Genomic DNA, 15,937 nt, shown 5'->3' with positions numbered 1-15,937 from the left:
AGGCAGCCCCCTACGGAGCGTTGGAATGCGATTGATTCTGCTAGCTAGCGGACCGTCACTGCACGGAGGTGTTGGTGCAAAATAGCCAACCCACAATTTAGCAGACCTACGCCCTGCAGGTGAAACGGTATGCGGGGACCCGAGGGGTCAGGATATTAGAACAGTGACTTCACTACGTGTGCCCAGTCTCACTAACGCCCACAAATTCCAAGATTGAACTTTGGATTTCCCACATCACGCTACACCAGGTTTACAGTACTCTGGGAGTTGGAGTTCCTCACTGGCTGCAACAGAGCGGATGGTCACATGGTTGGGGCGGCGTTAGTAGTGAACTCTACAAAGGTTGCAGACATTTGAACTGGGCGCTACGAACATGAGGCGCAGCAGCTAGGGGCGTCTGAAGAAGGAATAAATCCGAAATGCATTATGCCTCAGCTGTGAATACTTCCAATAAAGAAACCCCACACGAAGTCCCTGCTCGTGGCTCCTTCCTTTAACGCTGTTGGAGGGTTCTGTGGATATTTTCGTGTCAGCCAGAGACACGTTAAGGAGCCCCCGTTTCAACAAGGGCTGCCTGCTTCACTGGTTCCTGTGTAAGCAGTCTTTGTCGTCGCCAAGGTATTGGCTACAGGCAGCCCCCTACGGAGCGTTGGAATGCGATTGATTCTGCTAGCTAGCGGACCGTCACTGCACGGAGGTGTTGGTGCAAAATAGCCAACCCACAATTTAGCAGACCTACGCCCTGCAGGTGAAACGGTATGCGGGGACCCGAGGGGTCAGGATATTAGAACAGTGACTTCACTACGTGTGCCCAGTCTCACTAACGCCCACAAATTCCAAGATTGAACTTTGGATTTCCCACATCACGCTACACCAGGTTTACAGTACTCTGGGAGTTGGAGTTCCTCACTGGCTGCAACAGAGCGGATGGTCACATGGTTGGGGCGGCGTTAGTAGTGAACTCTACAAAGGTTGCAGACATTTGAACTGGGCGCTACGAACATGAGGCGCAGCAGCTAGGGGCGTCTGAAGAAGGAATAAATCCGAAATGCATTATGCCTCAGCTGTGAATACTTCCAATAAAGAAACCCCACACGAAGTCCCTGCTCGTGGCTCCTTCCTTTAACGCTGTTGGAGGGTTCTGTGTATATTTTCGTGTCAGCCAGAGACACGTTAAGGAGCCCCCGTTTCAACAAGGGCTGCCTGCTTCACTGGTTCCTGTGTAAGCAGTCTTTGTTGTCGCCAAGGTATTGGCTACAGGCAGCCCCCTACGGAGCGTTGGAATGCGATTGATTCTGCTAGCTAGCGGACCGTCACTGCACGGAGGTGTTGGTGCAAAATGGCCAACCCAAAATTTAGCAGACCTACGCCCTGCAGGTGAAACGGTATGCGGGGACCCGAGGGGTCAGGATATTAGAACAGTGACTTCACTACGTGTGCCCAGTCTCACTAACGCCCACAAATTCCAAGATTGAACTTTGGATTTCCCACATCACGCTACACCAGGTTTACAGTACTCTGGGAGTTGAAGTTCCTCACTGGCTGCAACAGAGCGGATGGTCACATGGTTGGGGCGGCGTTAGTAGTGAACTCTACAAAGGTTGCAGACATTTGAACTGGGCGCTACGAACATGAGGCGCAGCAGCTAGGGGCGTCTGAAGAAGGAATAAATCCGAAATGCATTATGCCTCAGCTGTGAATACTTCCAATAAAGAAACCCCACACGAAGTCCCTGCTCGTGGCTCCTTCCTTTAACGCTGTTGGAGGGTTCTGTGGATATATATATATATATATATATATATATATATATATATATATATATATATATATATATGCTCCCTTTCGGCGTTCCTTCTTCACAACACCTCATGAGCGGGACAATCCTGAAAAGCAGCATTCTAGAGGTAGGCTCGCTGTTATGATGTTTATATTACCTTTGTCTTTCCATGTGCATAAGTAGAACACAGTCTTATGGAAAAAATCATATCGGCTGACGCCTTCTGCTGGGTTAAATAAAGTTTCTTAGCTATCCTCTGGATTTTTCATTATATATATATATATATATATATATATATATATATATATATATATATATATATATATATATTCAATGAAAAACCATATACACATACAGAGAGATAGATGCAGCTAGAGATAAAGATATAGGACCATATGTATCAAAAAGTAATTTTGCAAATCGCTATTTGAGAATCTCAAAATGCTATGTATGTAGGATTTGCAATACATTTTGCGAATCCTACATATTTCTTAATTGTGAATCGCAAATTGCGATTCGCAATTAAGGAATACCTCCCCTGCTTTACATTGCACTTTGAAAAATGCAAAAAAGTGCATTTTTCAAAAAAATCGCAAATTACCACCAACTTGAAGTTGGTGGTAATTTGCGATTCCTTAAGGCCAAATTACACTTTTTTGGTGCTTCTTACACTGCATTTAAGGAATCGCATTGTACATTTTGCGATTCCTTATTTTGCCTTAATACATACCATTTGGCAAAATTGCAGAATTTCGGCGTTTGCGAATGCGATTTTGCTTGATGCAAATGGCCCATAGATATATAAGCCATACTAGTAAAAATTAATGTGGGCAAATAAATGTATAAATAAACGAAGAATCTGCAACACTCTTTCACTCAATTATTGCACAGTGCAGAAGTAAACATTCTCATTATAGAACACTCCCAGACAGACAGACAGGCAGGCAGGCAGGCAGGCAGGCAGGCAGACAGACAGACAGAGAGACAGACAGACAGACAGACAGACAGACAGACAGACAGACAGATAGATAGACAGATACATAGATAGATAGATAGATAGATAGATAGATAGATAGATAGATAGATAGATAGATAGATAGATAGATAGATAGATAGATAGATAACTACAGAAGGCTACATTATAATAAAGTGTGTGTGAATAAATGAAATGGCTGCATGTTGGATAGCAATGCCGAAACTTCCGTGTAACATGACTAATGTTTCTGCGGAGTGGTGCATAGGTACCATTTTTTAAATGCTTCAACTTTGTCAAAGGGGAGAACGCAAAATATTCCGAAGTTTTCGTTTAAATCACATATCCATTGGAGAGTGAGGCTGGGGCCCAGTGGCCTCTGTCCCTGATGGTCCAGTTATTGTTTGATTTATGTCTGCTAGCAGCTGCCCTCCTTGTGACCCTGGGAGGGCTGTGTGGGAAGGCAGTGTGTCAGATGGAGCGAAAGCCCTGCTCTGCAGAGTGTCTGCTGCCCGGGTGTATGCAGAGGCTGATAAATAGCAAAAGCAGGCCTAGCTCGCTCCAGCGGCGGGTCACACTCCCACAGGAGCTGAGAGCTGCTGCATGTTCCTGCCTCTCGCCTGACAGAAGCGGAGCAGTCTCCTAGGACCTGCAGTTGGTAAGTGACTTTCTACTTTCTTAAAACCTTCGGTGGGTTCACACTGACTCTAGAAAAGTTGTGTGATATAATTCTGTGCTGACAATATCAGTTTATTTGTGATACTTCCTATCTGTAGGCTTCAGTCCCAATGTATGTTTCTTGTCTTAGTAACACGAATGGGAATAAAAAGCATGCGCCCTACTCGTCTGTTGAACTCTGCCAGCCAAGACAGTATTTTATTCATTGGCCAGCCGTTACATTTCCTGAGCAGTAAAAAAAGTGGTTTAAACATCAACAAAAGCCACTTTTATTTTTGCCTTGGAACAGAATTGCAAGTAGCAAGTACCAAGGGGGCACTTTAAAGCTCTCTAAACTACTGGTTAATATGTTCACAGGAAGGGTGCGAACTACCACCGGACTACCACCGGACTGGAGGTTTTACTCCAGTTCTGTCCTCGGGCCCGTGGCGTGCCCGTGGCTGGCCCGTCCTAGGTCTAAAAACCAAAACAAGAGAGTCCATGTTAAAAATGTAGCAACGGCAGATAGTGAAATTCTTCCAGTGAAACTAATTAGAGATAAAATGTTATTTCCTTAAATTGAGATATTTTCATTGTGTACTTGGCAAACTGGTGGTTTGCAAAATGAGTATGATCCCAGATACGTTGATGCCTCTGATAGGTAAACAGGGCTGAGTAGGAGTCAGTCACATGTCGGAAGCCCACAGTTAGTCAGATACCAAGCTATGGCTGATAGACAGCTGACAGCGCCTCGCCTCACCTCGCCTCTTATGGCCCTTTAGAGGTGCTGAATTGATTCCAGCAATGTCGCTAAAGGCCAGTCGACAACTGCCCACAGAAGCATGGGTATATACTAGTGGCAAACCGCGTAGCTTTCTTTGGTACAGATTTTGTGTCAAAGCCTCAGTAATTATAGGTTTCTAAAAGGGTTAGACAGTTTGTTAAATGAGGAATATACTGGGCTGTGCTCATTATTTTAAACTTTATCTCATGTGACGAGTTAGACTGCATTGACTAGGCATATGGATTTTTCTTTTTTCCTTCAAATAGATATTTCTTTAAAACATTATAATTTCCGAAAGTCTTGCTTTGCCCTTCCCCACCAATGTCGGATTCCTAACTTGCCATCAATTTAGCACACACATGCGACATGATCTCCAGCAAAGGTTTTTACGTATCGTTCAGTATGGAGATAAAAACGTAATTACATTTCATGTATTGAAAACCAAAATCTAAGGCTATATAACGCCAGACTGGAACCAGGCCACCCACTGGCTAAGAAAAGTCCCCAGTAGCATAGATATCTGCCAGAAGAAAAGCGTCCTAAGAATGCATGAGAAAACACTTTAAAGCTGGAATCTTTAAAATTTGTATACTTTGATTCATAACTCTACCATGATCTCGCAAGAATACAATTACTAAATGAAACATGGCTATGAGAAAAAAAAGGATATCCGTGGTCACCTAGTCTCTCTATGGCACTATCTACTTTAAGAATCTGTGGTATGAAAACGTGTCCCAATGGGCAGTGTATTAGAAAATTCACGTCTCCATCCACTACTTCTCTCAGTGCTAGGACACTCCCAGGGGTAGCTGTTCACGCTCAACAAATGTTCAATCGGTCATTCAACAAACCTTGATAACTCAGTAGAAACATATTTCCAAAGATGTTCATTTTCCCTGCAGTCCGAATTAAGCTCGGTGCTGCACCATAAAACAATGGTGATTTTTTTGTAAACTGTGTTTTCTCCTTGCCGATACTTTAATCTTACTAAGATAAATATGAGTATGTCATAATTAACCTTAAGTTACCCTCTCCCCCCCAGCACCTTGAGGCCCTCACGGGTGAGTTGCGCGCTTACAATTCCCCTGATTGGTTGATTGATTGATAATTAAATAGGAAAGCTCATGGCCAACTGATAAAGACTCTCAAAGTGTTAGATGGTTCTATAAGCAAGCAAATTTCTTTCTTTCTCCCTCTGTGGTTTGGATTCAATTAAGTAGCAGTAATTGTGAAACGCCAGATTTTTAGGTTCTTGCAAAAACCTCGATTGGATGATTTCAGAACATAGTGAAAGGGAAGAGAATTCCATATTTTAGGTGCAAGATGGGAGAAGGAGTTCCTAAGAAAAGTAAAATGCATGCAAAGATCATGGAAAATCAACAGTTAGGAGTTCGAAATGCAGAAAGAAGGATGGTGATGTTATGATGAATCAAATTCCTGTCTCCCAAGGACCTCATGTTCTAATTTTCTGGTGGTGCCCTCAAGCTTTACTATGTGGATTATTCTTAAATAATGCAGATTTTTCGGCCCCATTGGTTAATTTTAGTCTGCTTTTAATATTTCTAGTTGTAAGGGGAATACAGTCATGTGTACCTCAAGTAAAGGTGTTGATTCTAGAGTTAACCCTTAATGATTTGAGTGTGGAGCAAATGGTCAGATCAGATGGGCTAATGGCGGAGGAACTCTTACCTTCAATAAAATGTTATTCCTGTCCTGTGTAAGTGTATACATGCTGTGCATCCATTCGTGCATTATTATTGTCACCCTTTTATGTTTCTTGTGCAAATCTGTGCTTGTGCTCTCCATGCTAATTTCTCTTGTTTTCTAAAAAAATCAATAAAGTTGATTATTAAAAAAAAACTTAATGATTTGCTACCAGTGTCTTGTGATATCAACGAATCTCTTTCGTTTTTATCGTGTTACTAATTCCGCAGATCTATGCTCTTTAAACCTTCGAAAAAATAAAACAGGCAATATTGCTGATGACTTGTCAGCTTTACCATAACAGGCTGTCCTCGCTAGAACTTGGAGCATGATATTTCTGTGTTGTAAATTCTCTGATTTATGGGGTTAATTTTGCTTATGAGCCTAGAACTAAAGGGGGAAGTGACCATTTAGTCTTGCTAAGTAAATTAGAAAAAAGCAGGTTGAAATGAGCAGCATAGAGGTTGAAATGTCAGCGCAGAGTCAATTTGAACTATGCCGTCTCCAGAATTTTCTATTGCCTCCAATAGATGTGAAAGCCTTTTTGTTGCTCTGTTGTTTTGATGCAGTTTTTCAATAAACTCCATGTTTAGCACATTTGCATACTACATACCATTTATTGTAACCCAGTTCATTATGGCTCACACTACTTGTTGTTACTACTTTCACTATCAAGACCTTGCTTTTTCTCCAGGTTTGCCTCTGCTCTTAGACTATCATTACTCCACAATATCTGCACTGCTTTGTTTTGAAATCTGTTACTGCTTTTGCCATCACCACTCTATTGGATGGCAGTTCCATGCCCTCAATGCACTTTTGCAAATCAGTTCTGCATGTTACTGTGTTGCCTGGGTCAGCTGCGCCGCAAGGGGGTCATCGTTCGAGGGCAGCCCGTCAGTTGAATGTTGTTATCCTTAGCCACTGCATTAATAAACATGAGGTTCTTGGATTTCTCTTATTCCTTCAATTCCTCAGTATACATATATGTTTAGGACCAATGATTGTCGAGCAGAACTTGCCCCATCTTGATTGCCCTTCCTTGTACTAACCTCAGTCTTCCTTTAACCTTCTGGCACTGTGGCCTCTACATCTCACATGCTACCACAGTACGTGAAAGACGGAGGAAGCACAAGAACACTTTTCCTGCTGCTCAGACCTCCTCTGCACACACCGACATTTCTCTCTTCACGGCATGGTCACAGAACTGGACCACAAGAATAGTAACCCTGGTCTTAAATGGTGCCCCCCAGTAATGACTTTCCAGTTTTAAGGCACAACTTTGCACATGGTTGCAAAAGTCAACGTCCTCCTCTCAGAGCATGCTGTATGTTTACTTAAAAATCTCATCTAAATGTTCTGCTATCTTGGGAGTTTCACGCATGTTGCAGATCTTGTCACCCGCATACAGGTGCACCCAGCCTTTCATCCTTGCATACCTGAAAATGCTTAAGATTGAACATGCAAACAACGCGCATCCGTTCCCTGTCACTAATAGTGTGCACACCTCTGATACACTATGCATGACTAACTGTTTTAGTGCCAATAAACTGTTAACCCTTCCTTGCATTTTCAGAGATTAGCTTTGGCTGAATAATAGCGTGAAATCAAACAAGGCGAAGAAAACTCGTTTTCAATCTGACAGTATGCCTGTCTCTCTAGTGAGAGTCGTCTCTGCAGTCAATTTAAGGAGTGCTTACCCCATCTTCTTTGCTTCTGCCCAGCGACTCTTACCCTCAAGCAATCGCTTGATTGGTCAAATTTTTTAACAAAGCTGATAAAATGTTAAGAGTCTTACCCCCAGATGCATCAAGCATCCATTTTGCGATTCCTTATTAGCGAAAAATAAGGATTCGCTAATAAGGAATAGCAAAATTCCATGCATGAAGAACTCGCTTAAAAAATAGCGATTTCTTAAAATTCCTTAATTGCGACTCGCAAATTGCGAGTCGCAATTAAGGAATACCTCCCCATTCATTGTGATGGGCCTAGAGGCCCATAGGAATGAATGGGAAGACAATCTCAATTTGCGATTCTCAATTAGAGAATCGCAAATTGAGATTGCAATTTCAAGGGTGCCAGGGTGTCAAAAGGACACCCTGTTGCACCCCTGAAATCTGCATATGGGTACATCTTGCACACACACATGCCCTGAGGGCATGTCTGTGTGTAAAATGGAACTTTGAAAAATGCACTTTAGTGCATTTTTCAAAGTTTTTGCAAATTACCATGAAGTTCTACTTCATGGTAATTTGCGCCCCCATTAGCGAAATCGCTATTTTTTTAAACTTTAATACATTGCATTTAAGGAATCTCAATTCCAAATGTAGGGGGGCACCATAAGTGGCCCACATGGCTCATGCCCCAGGGGATAAGGGGGGCCCGCTTTGGGCCCCCAAATCTGTTTCCACCAGCCGTTTTGCAGCTGGTTGACCACCGCAGAATGAATGAAGGAAAGGGATATTGTAATCCCTACGGCGGTGCCTGACAGTCACCGCCGCCATTCAGGGAATACAGGGAGGTCCGGCGGGCAGTCGGATCAAATCTGCACGTCGGAACCTTGGCGGTTGGTCTTTCTTACCACCACACGTCCACCCGCCATTGTAATCTGGCATGCGGACATCCCTGTTACGATGGCGGAGGGACCACCACCGACAGCCTGTCAGTGGCGGTCCCTCTGCCATCGTAATGGGGCTCCTAATTTTTACTCTAGTAGCCCCCGTGCTCCGGGTTCCTACACATCCCCTTTCCAATCTCCCCTGTGGTCTTTGCACATCTTTCCTTTTTATCCCATCAGGTAAAACCAGGTTTAGCACGTAGACTGGGCTCAGAACGCACCATACAAACTTTTATAGAACTATACAGGGTAGCCAGGCTCCAGCACATACCCCTTCCAGTTTCCTCTGTGTTCTTTGCACATCTTTCGTTACTAACCCTCCAGGTTAAACCAGGCCTAGTATGTAGACTGGGCTCTGAATGCACTGTACGCACTTTTATAGGCCTTTCCAGCGTCTCTACAAGCGCTGACCATGCACGCCTTCTAATACACACGATGGAGCTTGTTCCCTAATTTAAAGCCCTTCAAGATCACGATCATCCTTTTACATTGAATTCCCATCTACATTACTGAAAAGGGGAAGGGCTGACTGTAAACACTAACCATAAAGTGAGTAATAATGAAAACCCTGTTAGATTATTTTTTCTGAAAGGGTTGATTGGATGGATGGGTTTTTATATAGCGCAATATCACCGCCAGGTCTCAAAGCGCTTTGCATTGGGAACCCGTCCTGGTTTTTTCCCTGTGAGATAGCCCCTACTGGGTATCCCCAAGGTTAAAGCCAGGCATCCCGCCGCAGGGGGCCGTTGTGGAGATTAAGCAAGTTATTGCCCAGAGTTGCAGAGTGTGAACCTGTGACTCAAGTAGGCACCGAAGCGAGAAAAAGCGAGAATTACCGAGTCCTTTGGGCTCAAGACCCTGCCGCGTCGGGAATTGAACCCTGGTCCCGGGCCTGATCTCAGCGTCCGGGTCTGCCTCCTCTAACCAGTGAGCCACACTTCTCAACAGACTCAAACAAAATATGCTTGAAACTAGCCTCCTCCACCTCTTATTTTTACTCTTAAGAAAACCTGAGCGATATCTTATTACCTATGTATTTAATCTGTTTTTAAATGATGTATCGACATTTTAAATCATATCATAATTGGCCAATGGTACGCTTGGTATTGTATCAAGTAATGCTGTTTTATATGTTTTTACTGTTTGTAATGGCTTTAATTAGCTACGTAATAATTAAGAAACTTGAACTTAAAACTCTAGTAATTTTCGAAAGAATGTAAGACCCACCTCTTCTGATAACATTTCTCTCAGACCCTCTGTCCATTCCATCCTGCTTTGACTCTCCCACTAATGTACTGCTCCAAGTTGGGACAAGATATCCTAAATCTTAGACAGTCCATCTCTCTGGTAGTTGAGGAAGGAACACAGAACTCACATCTTTTAACAACATTTCCTGAACATTTCTTTATGCGTTATACCCTACTCTGAATTTGTACGCTTCCCCAGCTACATTGCCCCCTAATCCCACACACCCACTTTCCAATCCAAGATATAAACATTTCCTTTGCATACAATGTATCATCTCTGGGCTACACAAACCACCATGAACTTTGTAGCATGCACATCAATTATTCCATTCCATAATTACTTAATTGATGCACCACCGAGCATTTGCTCCTTCTGCTTTGCAGAGTGCCCTGATCCTCTTCAGTGCTAGATGGGCACTATATAATACCCTAAACAAAATAGTTCATTTACCTTTCCATAGCCATTTATGAATAGGTTTTCATCTACTGACAGCTTTTAGTGCGGGGAGCAGGCTGGGGCCACAGGGGACTAGGGGCTCCCACTGTGACCCCCAATGTCAATGTGGTGGGTGCCTTGAGTGGGCACTCATATTTTGTTGAGCCAGGCCCTGGGGGATAAAGTTCTTGTTGCCAAAATTCAGCCTGGGACGGGGGGCTGCATGCTCCCTCCCCTTTTAAAATGCTGCCGGGACCCTGGGGATGAGGTCCTCAGGCCGAAATCGACCCAGGGGCGTGGAGGAAGGGGTCCCAAGGTCAAAATTGCCTGGGGAGGGGGGTTGCCTACCCCGTCCCCGTTAATAATGGTGCCAGGCCCTGGGTGATAGAGTCCCTGGGGCTGAAATCAGCCGGGGAGTGGGACCTTGTCCCACCCTCTCTTTTCATATTGGTGCCAGGCCCTGGGGGATGAGGTCCCCATGGCCGAAATCATCTAAGGGAGGGGGGCTGTGTGGTCACCTCATTATAAAAATTGTGCCGGAATCCGGGGGATGGGGTCCCTGGGGTCATAATCGGCCTGGGGAGGCGGGGCCCATGCCCCTCACCACTACAAATATTGCTGGGCCCCAGTGGATGGGATCCCCAGAGCCAAGCCCTCTGGCCAACCCCACTGCACATGCTGAAAGCAACGTGTAGCATGGAGTTGGCTGTATGGGAGATGTTGGATGCAACCGCCATGTGGTGCAGGGTGTTGCATTAATGTATGGTAATTAAGTATTACTTTACGTTAAAAAATTCTAGAAATTCACTGAAAAAAACAAAGGTTAAAGTAATGTCATATTTAGGTGAATTTCTCAGTGACAACATTTATGTTTTGAACTAAAAAAAACACAACTGAGAATTGCACCAGTTACAGTTAGCAGATCCAACTATAACTTGCACCCCGTCAAGGCACTGCTTAGGATCTCACATATGAAATCACTCCTGACATGCTCTATGACATCATTTATGACATCACTGATGACATTTCAAATGACATCATTGATGATGTCACTGCTGACATCCTCCAATCAGTGTGTTAGTTTGTTTCATAATTTACATAGTAGCAGGTAACTACCATAGTATTTGATGGAGAACAGTCTGTTATGGCAAAGCAGTATGCTCTAGCATACATGTGACCTGCATTACAACACTCTGAAGGATATCTGCAGTCACTGTCGACCCTCACAGGGCAGCATCTGCAGCATGTGCTGCACTTCTTTAACACAGGGCCCACCTAGATCACCCGAAAACCCCGAAAATGGGGGTCACAAAGAAGGGTGATCCATAACTACCTACAAGAAAAAAAGGCAGAAACCAAGAATTCAGGGGCATATTAACAAGATGTGTGTTACAAAACGCACATCGCACATTTCACTATCGCCAGCTATCGCCGGATTTTTTCGCCGTGTTAGCGCGTTATTATCATCACGCAACACGTAAACGATAGTAAATCCTGCGATAGCCGGCGATAGTGAACATTAGCCAGTGAAAAAAAGCATTGTTTTCACGCACTAATGTGTGCCTTGATAATATGGGGGGGTGGATTCAGCTTTATGATCCACACCCCCATGTTATCAATGCCTAACGCCTGGTCAGAGCAGGCGTTGGGAGACCTGCGATAAACGAGTTTATCGCATTACTTTTCCTCCCAACGCCTGCCTTGGTGATAGGGTGTTCCCACTTCCAACCACATTTTACATGTGGTTGGACATGCAAAGTGGGCTTGAGGCAGGCGTTGCAATGCCCTTGTTAATAGGGCGCTGGAAGTATCGCCGCTTTCTCGGCGAATTGTGCCGAGAAAGCGGCGGTACTTCAGCTTGTTAATATGCCCCTCAATGTTATTTTGCATTTCACAATTCTGTGCTTTGGCACTGACATTAGATACCAACGTATTTTTTTTTCCAGCTAGCAGCATGTTGAATTATGGGGGTTGTAATTTTTCCTTTTACAGTTTAATTGTGGGTTTCAAACCCCAGCTTGCAAAGTGCTCCTAGCTAAAATGCCAAAACTGGCAAGATGCGTTTTACATGACATGGAACACTCATCAGCTATGTATTTAAATTTTTACAAAGTTGCCCACTCCATTCAAGAAATGCTTCTTTGACTCTTAAAACCGAATGTAAACTCTTCATACATATTTTGTTAGGGTTCTCTCTTTCACTCACAAGCATTGGCAATGTGAATCGTATTTTCTTGTGTGTAGTGAAAAGTTTATACCGAGCCTCACAACACAAAGCTACATGTGTACAGCCAGCTCCCTGCATCCAGTTGAAGCCAGCATTGCTCCCGTCTGCAGGGAGCAGCAAAAAATGCTGCCCCCTGCAGGCTGGAGCAATATTCGGATCTGTTTCCCAGCCTGCATCACTGTAGGCAGGTTAACAAATCTGAAGTCTGTTACCAGCTAGCAGGAACCTTTCTACAGCTCCTGCCAGCTTTCGCTTGGCGGGAGCTTGAAATTGCTCCTGCCAAACTAGAACAAACAGAGGTTTCCCTGCCCGCGTCAGTGTGTCCCGCTATGTCCCAGGGGTGGCTGGGACTCAGCAGGAGCCGTCCCTGGGAGATGGGGTCCTCAAGGTCTTTTATGGCTCCAGGAGTGGGGGCCGTATTTCTCCCTCACCATTTCTATTATGGCGGGGCCCAGGGGAATAGACACGTGGAGGGGGCTGCGTTCCCCCTTCACCTTTTTAGGTTTGACTGGGCCCCAGGCTATGGGGTCCTCAGGGCTGAATTGGCCTGGGGAGGAGGGCATATAGCCCCGCTCCCCTTCTAAATATCGGTCGGGCCCCGGGAAATAGTGTCCCCAGAGCCGAACTCGGTTGGGGAAAGGGGCTTTATGCGTCCCTCCCCCATATTATTATTACTAATTCCTTCTGGGACCTGGCCGACCTATGAGGGGGAAAAAAACAAGCACTTGTTTTAAAAAAAAGTTTTGCTGCAGATACTCTGCAGATTTGCTGCAAACATTTAAAAAAACAAAAACATATTTGGCCCCCAGCAGGGTCCCTGTGAGACCCCACAACCAGGTCTAAGGGGTGCCAATACCTCCTAGTTGAAGTGGTGTCCCTAGATATACATAATTTTTTTTTATAATAACTCCAAAACTACTGAACGTACACCAATTCTGGAACAAGCTCTAGCTTTCTGCCAAATTTAGTGTACTTCTGTTCAGCAGTTCGGGCTGTAGGAGTGTTAACATTTCTATGGGGAATTGTATGGGACAAAAGTGTTTTGGGACCCTCCACTTTTTTCTCAGCCCTGCATGACGACACACCCCGAAACTTTCCAGACAGCTGCCGAAGTGAGCGGTAAACTAGTTTAGAAAAATGTGTGAAACTTTGTCAAATGGCACCAAAGTATATAGGTCCTGACTATAACTACAGCTTAGGGGTGGGTATGGGTATAGGGTGATAAGGGTTGTTTTATGGTTTAGGGATGGGTTTGAGTATTGGGTTGTAAGGGTGTTTTTAGGTTTAAGGGGTTAGTAGGGGTATAGGGTGTTAAGAGTATTTTAGGGTTTAGAGATAGGTAAAGGCATAGGGTAGTAAGGGATTTGTATTTTTTAAGGTTATAGGGTGGTAAAGGTATTTTTTACGGTTTTGGAGTGGGTATGGGTATGTGGTAATTAGGGAATTTTCAGGGGTGGGTAAGGATATTGAGTTGTAAGGGGGTTTTAGGTTTTAGTAGTGGGCAGGGGTATCGGGTGGTAAGGGTATTTCAGGGTTTAGGTGTGGGTGGGCATAGGGTGGTAAGGGTATTTGTAGGGGTTAGGGGTGGGTAGAGGAATAGAGTGGTATGGGAATTTTTAGGGTTTTGGGGGTGGGTAAGGGTATTGGGTGATAAGGGTATTTTTTAGGATTTAGGGGTGGGTACGGGTAAGGGTATCAGCTTGTAAGGGTATTTTAGGGTTTTGGAGTGGTTAGGGTTATATGGTGGTAAGGACATTTTAGGGTTTAGGGAGATAAGGGCATAGGGCACACTCCCTTTGCCTACTGCGCCCTACTATGAGCGCTAATTGTATGCACAGTATAAATCCTGATATTCAGGACTGGCAATGCACATTTTGTGCTTTTAATACTAGAAAGCTTATTGAAAGGAGGGGAAACTATTCCCAGCTATCCCTGTCTCTAATTAACTTTAGGTCTATGGTGAAACACAAGGTCGAGCTACATGACCTTCTATTGGAAGAACAAACAGATGTTCTGTTTGTCACTGAGACCTGGCTTAATGAGGATTCGGCCCCTGACATACTGGAAGCTGTTCCTGAAGGTTTTGGGATTACCAGAATAGATAGACCTATGGGCAGAGGAGAAGGTCTTGCTATCATTTTCAAACACCTCCTACAGTGTTCCCTAGAACCTGCTGCTATAGAGGGTAGTGAAGCGGGCTCTTTTACTATCAGATTGGCTAATAACTATGTCATCAGAGGCCTGCTACTCTATCGTCCCCCAGGACCAGACAAGGGGTTCTCTCAGAATCTCATAGAATATCTGGTCCAACCAGCGCTGAAGTACGATAAGCTGCTTGTACTGGGCGACCTTAATTTACATTTCAAGGACGCCCTCAATCAGGAGGCACAGGAGCTGCGCATGGAACTGGATACATTACAACTTTCACTATTATCAGACTGCCCCACTCATAAACAGGGACACCTACTGGATCCCATTTTTTCTAACTGGGGCGCTGTAAAAGTTAGACCCCCTCGCCCTGTTCCATGGTCTGATCACTTTGTGATACCTTTTATGATACAGACCCTAGGACTTAAACAAACGAAGGACATCAAAAATGGGCGGCGTTGCAGGAGGTGAGCTAGTTTCTCACAGGAGGCGCTTAATGCAGCCCTTCTTCAGGCGGGACCACCCAGCGGGCAGGAGGTAGACCAAGTCTGTGCAGCTCTGGAGGAGCGCATTATGGCAGCCCTTGACCACACGGCACCTTGGACTAACAAGATGTCTATAAGGACAGCTAAATCTGCCCCGTGGTTTGGGAAAGAACTCAGGGAAATGAAAACTAAGTGTAAGCGTCTGGAAAGACGCTGGAGGAAGGACTTCTCGGACATTGTTAAGGAGGAATATAAGAACCTTACTAGAGAATACCACTCACTGATAAGGAAGGCGAAATCCACCTACTTTCAGGAGAGAATTGAGCTAGCTGAAAACTCTACTAAAGAGCTGTTCAAGATCCAGGATGAAATCACCTCCCTGTCTTCTATTGCAGCTCCGATTATAGGCTCTGAGAAATCGTGCAACTTAATTGCGGACTACTTCACTGCCAAGGTGGAGCAAATATATGCCTCTTTCCCTGCTTCGGCCCGTGATAATTCGGGGGAAATGGAAAGGGGTGTGAATAACGTTATTTCTAAACAACTTCACGAATTTACTGTGCCCAAGCCGGACATTATTAAACAGATAGCTGGGACCATTAAATCCTGGAACTCCTAAGGTGCTTAAAGGCAGTCTGGACCTTTTAGAGCCTCACATTAGACACCTCATTGACCTGTACTTTAGGTCAGGAGTGGTCCCTACTACGTGGAAAGAAGCAGTGGTACTTCCCCTACAGAAAAAGCCCCACATTAGTGCAGAAAAACTAGACAATCTCAGATCCATCTCCTTACTGCCTTATTTTTCTAAAGTGGCGGAAAAAATCGTAAATACTCAGTTGTCTGAGCATATAGAGAAAAGCAACCTTCTACACCCCTCTCAGTCTG

General features: G+C 44.5%; 1 protein-coding gene across 2 annotated transcripts in view; it reads left to right on the top strand.

Moving 5' to 3' along the window:
- The first annotated feature begins 3,268 nt into the window (after positions 1 to 3,268).
- LOC144755444 (bile acid receptor-like) overlaps positions 3,269 to 15,937 on the top strand; it is a 614,559-nt gene continuing 601,890 nt past the window's right edge. For both annotated transcript variants that reach the window (XM_078644369.1, XM_078644368.1), the window contains exon 1: positions 3,269 to 3,408. The gene's annotated coding sequence lies outside the window, so the exon portion shown is untranslated. The remainder of the gene's footprint in view (positions 3,409 to 15,937) is intronic.

The sequence above is a fragment of the Lissotriton helveticus genome, chromosome 5_1 (assembly GCF_964261635.1).
Source record: "Lissotriton helveticus chromosome 5_1, aLisHel1.1, whole genome shotgun sequence".
NCBI lineage: Eukaryota > Metazoa > Chordata > Amphibia > Caudata > Salamandridae > Lissotriton > Lissotriton helveticus.
The sequence above is the reverse complement of the archived record's forward strand: the minus strand, read 5'-3'. Positions and strand labels throughout refer to the sequence as shown.